General features: G+C 38.3%; 1 protein-coding gene across 2 annotated transcripts in view; it reads right to left on the bottom strand.

Annotated features, from left to right (window-relative positions):
* Positions 1-5,759, bottom strand: part of LOC110032515 (transcription factor ILR3) — a 33,777-nt gene that overhangs the window by 27,480 nt on the left and 538 nt on the right. The window lies entirely within an intron of this gene.

Here is a 5,759-nt window from a genome sequence, read left to right as displayed (position 1 = left end):
AGCAGTTGTGAAGGTTCGCCAACACTTTTAGAGAGTGGATAGCGAGCGGGAAAGCACTAGCAATGATGGGAATGGTCAGAACAGCAAGGTAGCTACTATAGGGGGGTTGGCGGGCTAGAAAGGGCCTGAAAGGGTAGGTCAACAAGTTAGAGGGGTTGCGGTGGCTGGACGGGAGCAGGAAGGTGTTTGGCAGCAGTGGAAGAGGGGGCTGGAGTGGTTAGATTCTGAAATGGCAGCAGCGAAACGGAAGTATGGTAAAATAAATGTCTCGTAGTGGTTGGGCTACAGTCGAGCACCACTCAGAATCTTGGAGACGATCACCACCTCGAACGAGGGACAATCAGAACACTATCTCGACGTTGGATACAGCCCTTGAGGTAAAAATATCAAGGCTAAAACCTGAATTCATATATCAAAAATAAGACCCCTAACTCTAAGCACATCATCCTCTATTTATAATGAAGCTAAGACTTTATTTTAGGCAATACTTAAAATAAGAAAGAGAATGAAATCAGATTTCAGATTTTAAGAATGACTTTTTAAAATAAGAAATAAGAATAAAATCAGATTAAAGATTTTTAGAAAGATTTTTAAAGTAAAAAGAAAGTAAAATCAGATTTCATAATTTAGATAAGAGGAATAAAAATATTTAAAAATTTTGATTTGGAAAGACTTATATTAGGAAGGTGATAAGAAGGAAAGAGGAAAAGGGGAGAGAAAAGAAAGGGAGTGGCAGTCTCCCTCCCTTTGAGGACCGATCAGCCCTCCATAGCCAACATCAGTCTCTCAGGATTAGAGGAGCCTTGACATTATAAGTCGAAGCTTTCGTGTCGTTGTCAGCGCCACTGGATCCCACTGACGGCCATAAATAGCCCATTGTTGGTGAACTATGTCTTCTAATGTCATTATCTTTCCCTTATTGAGGTTGTCCTTGTTCTTATAGACAAGAATAGAAAGCCATTCTAAGACTCTGCCCAGAAATCATTCTTTTCACGAATATGATCTAAACTTTTCCTAAAGCTTTCTTCACCCCAAACAGAACAAAGTCCAGCATCCATCAAGTTGCCAAAGAATTTCCATCTAGTTGGCACCTCAAAAAAGTTCATATTTATATTATTACTAAAATATCAAGCACTGCAAAGGTTGGCATGATCCTGGCAACACCCTTCAGCCCTGAAGAAAAGGAATGGACTGAAGAGCGTTAGCAGCGATGATGGCAAAAGAATCAAACAGAGTCACAAAGAACATTTTACCAAGTATCATGCAACGATTAACATCACTATAAGCAACTGCACCAAACTCCTTGCGGGTCTGATTTGCTCAATCCATCAGTGCAATTAATTTCTTGGCATAAATCAAGTTAGGGTCTGGATGGCCCCCACCGAAGTCTTCCTTAGGCGTGCAATTTTAACAGGGTGCTTTCTTTTGCACCAAGTTCTTCAACAAAAATGTGTTTGGCATAAGCTCCAACAACAACACGATGTGCATCAAAATCGAAACTGAAATTTGGAGAAGCGATAAGCTTTTGGATTGATGAAAAATAAAAAATTGACCTCCCGATTGATCCATTCTAATTTGGCATAATCTCAGTCGGAAGTAAACTACCACTTAGGTTCTCCCGAGCAAAATTCTTAACAAGTAAATATCTCATATGCTTCTCATCTATAACAAGTTGAGTCTCAACGAGGTTGAAGATTTGCAAGAGTTTAGTTGATGTGTGATTCTTATTATCTTTCGGGACTTTCCTTAGCCACTTGAAGTTTTGAAAAACTGATATCTTCTGGTGTGTTCCAATAATAAAAGTTTCACACTGGCCTTTCGTCTCTTCATGTGAAACACTAGGGGTGAGGGTTGGAAGTGTAGCAACTTGTGATTCTATCAGTTCGTCATTACTAAGACCATCCACTAAAATTTTAAATTTTGGCATCTTCTGGTCAGCGTGATTTTTATAAGTTTCAACACAATGTTATTCATCTTTTAGGAGAGCGGGAACCACAATCACATCAATAACATGAAGGATAGGCATTGGATATATCCACGAGCAAGGGGGTTCCAACTGGGAAGACGTCATAGGATGAAAATTCTCATTCGAAGAGCTCTTCAGAGTCTGTGGTGTCTTTACCCAACTTTTCGATGATACCCTGCTCGGTGAAGTAGATCACTCCCTTGGTTTTGCATTATGCTTCAACATGTCTAAATCCGTGGCACTTGCAACATCTTATAGATGAGACAGACTTGCAAATTGGTTTTTTTGGATAATAGCAAGGGAGGTCTGTTGGTAATACGGCCACTATACTTCGGAAGCTAAAGTCTGTCCTTGGCGGCAGTAAATTGGTATGAATTAGCACTATGTTTCTCGTTTTATCTTCTTCATATTTTCTCGTTCTTCTCTTCGGCCTTCCAGATCACGATCAAAGGTATTCTCTCATTGAGTTTCTTTTTCAATATCCATAAGCCTCCGCTGAAAACAGCAGAGCTCGCACTGTATCTCATTCCGGATAGGTTCGGAAATAGATCTCATTGGTGGCATGGTTAGAAATTGGGATCTGTAGAAGGAAAGAAGAAACAAAAAAAGAAAATAGTACAAAAAAAGAAAAAAAAAAGTTATTGTGGTGGATTGGGTAGTGACAGATGCTAGAAACCCTAAGATATGACTGGGGTTAGGCTAGCTTTGATGTCAAATGATACTGGAATTAACCCAAACCACGACGGAAGACACAATTGTACTAATGAATTAAAACAATGTTACAAAGACTCGAAATAATAAAAGAAAAACACAAAAAATAAGCACACAACAAAGGATTACAACTAATGGCTTAACAAAGAAGACACAGCACGCTTGATGAGAAGTGAGTCTGGCAGTTAACGGTTGGATTGGCGGCTGCGGTGAAGGCCAAAAAGATGAGGGTTGTTGTGGAAGAAATAGGACAACGGGTTGGCGATAGTAAAGACAAAGAACCGTAGATGGAAAGAAGCAGGAACGTCATTGGAGGCTGGATCGGCGGCTGCGGTGAAGGCCGAAGAGGTGGGTGTTGCTATGGAAGAAGTAGGACAGCAGTTGCGAAGGTTGGCCAGTGGTGGATAGCAAGTGTGGAAGCACTGGAAGTGATGGGAAAGGTCGGGACAACAAGGTAGTTGTTGTAGGGGTGTCAGCGAGTTGCTGGGAAGGGCCTGAAAGGGTTGGACAGTAAGTTGGAGGGGTTGCGGTGGCTGGACAGGAGCAAGAAGGTGGTTGGCAGCAGTGGAAGAGGGGGTTGTAGCGGCTGGATTCTCAAATAGAAGCAGAGAAACGGAAGTATGGTTAGATAAATACCTCGTCGGGGTCGAGCTACAGCCGGAGGACCACTCAGAGCCTTAGAGATGATCACCACCTCAAACGAGAGGCAGCCGAAGCACTACCTCAACATTGGATACAGACCTCGAAAGAAAAATACCAAGGCTAAAGCCTGATATCAGATATAAAAAACATGACTCTAACTCTAAACACATCATCCTCTATTTATAATGAGGTTAGGACTTTATTTTAGGCAATACTTAAAATAAAAAAAGAACAAAATCAAATTTCAGATTTTAGGAACATCTTTCAAAATAAGAATGGAGAATAAAATCATATTTTAGATTTTAGGAAAGGATTTGAAAATAAGAAGGAAGAATAAAATTAGATCACATAATTTAAGTAAGAGGAATAAAAATATTCAAAAATTCTGATTTGGAAAGACTTATATTAGGAAGGTGCTAAGAAGAAAAAAGCGGAAGGGAAGAGTAGGAAAAGGGAGGAGCGTCAGTCCCCCTCTCTTTGAGGACTGGTTGGTCCACCATAGGCCCCGCGTCACAATGTATCAAAAGTCCACAACGCAACATTTAAGATTGTTGTCAAACCACTTATTGGGTACCATGACCTTTCCTGAGATTAGCGCATAAAGATAAGATTGATGTTATGTTGTAAGGGTTATAATGGATCATGAACCGAGAATAAATTTTGCAGTTTTATCAGACAGATAGAAGTTCTCTAGAACCTGTGCTAACTATTAGAGCTGTTAAACTTATGCTTAAAACAAATTTACTGCATTCTGCCTCTTAATATCTAAGACATCACAGCACAAACTCATCAACAAACTGAACAAACTCTTCAGAAACAAACCATAATTTTAAAGAAGGCAAAACTGCATCATTCTTCATGAGGAAAAATATAATTTAAGGATTTAGTGATCACCCAGAAAATAGCATACATTCCCAAATTTTTGCTTAACCTATTGCAATTAATAGGATTTCAATTACAATCAAGCTATTATATCTCACAGTTTGTGAGGGAAAAAATCAAGCAGCATCTTTGATATTAAGTAAAAAACTATAGTCAAAAGTTAACCATTCGAAGAATAAGTACGAACTTTGAACTAGTAATTTAATCCATTATTCGTGCTCATAAATCGATTATTTTTCTTATTTTCTAGTACAATAATTGAAATAAAAGAAAAAAAGCAAACTGCCATTTGTAATTCTCACAAACACTTTGCAAGCAAACCAAATTGAGCAAGCAGGAGGAGACAGGTGCGGTCAATCATAGATACAGAAACAATCACATGTAACAAACCAAGCAAATAAAATCAGCAAGCTAGTAATATGACAGACGAATCTACAGGAAGGCAGACAAAAGACGCACTGAAAACAAACGCCTTTTGAAAATAAGAAGGAAGAATAAAATTAGATCACAGAATTTAAGTAAGAGGAATAAAAATATTCAGAAATTCTGATTTGAAAAGACTTATATTAGGAAGGTGCTAAGAAGAAAAAAGCGGAAGGGAAGAGAAGGGAAAGGGAGGAGCTTCAGTCCCCCTCCCTTTGAGGACTGGTTGGTCCACCATAGGCCCCGCGTCACAATATATCAAAAGTCCACAACGCAACATTTAAGATTGTTGTCGAACCACTTATTGGGTCACCTATTGACTATTTTATAACATTTTACCATGACCTTTCCTGAGATTAGCGCATAAAGATAAGATTGATGTTATGTTGTAAGGGTTATAATGGATCATGAACCGAGAATAAATTTTGCAGTTTTATCAGACAGATAGAAGTTCTCTAGAACCTGTGCTAACTATTAGAGCTGTTAAACTTATGCTTAAAACAAATTTACTGCATTCTGCCTCTTAATATCTAAGACATCACAGCACAAACTCATCAACAAACTGAACAAACTCTTCAGAAACAAACCATAATTTTAAAGAAGGCAAAACTGCATCATTCTTCATAAGGAAAAATACAAGTTAAGGATTTAGTGATCACCCAGAAAATAGCATACATTCCCAAATTTTTGCCAATTAATAGGATTTCAATTACAATCAAGCTATTATATCTCACGGTTTGTGAGGGAAAAAATCAAGCAGCATCTATGATATTAAGTTAAAAACTATAGTCAACCATTCGAAGAATAAGTACGAACTTTGAACTAGTAATTTAATCCATTATTCGTGCTCATAAATCGATTATTTTTCTTATTTTCTAGTACAATAATAGAAATAAAAGAAAAAAGCAAACAAACACTTTGCAAGCAAACCAAATTGAGCAAGCAGGAGGAGACAGGTGCGGTCAATCATAGATACAGAAACAAACACATGGAACAAACCAAGCAAATAAAATCAGCAAGCTAGTAATATGGCAGACGAATCTACTGGAAGGCAGACAAAAGACGCACTGAAAACAAACACCTACCGAAATTCAACGATTTCATCACAACAACATCGGGTTAACACCCAGGAATG

Source organism: Phalaenopsis equestris, unplaced genomic scaffold (genome assembly GCF_001263595.1).
Source record: "Phalaenopsis equestris unplaced genomic scaffold, ASM126359v1 Scaffold000958, whole genome shotgun sequence".
Classification (NCBI taxonomy): domain Eukaryota; kingdom Viridiplantae; phylum Streptophyta; class Magnoliopsida; order Asparagales; family Orchidaceae; genus Phalaenopsis; species Phalaenopsis equestris.
Note: the sequence above shows the minus strand (reverse complement) of the source record. Positions and strands in the feature narration are given on the sequence as shown.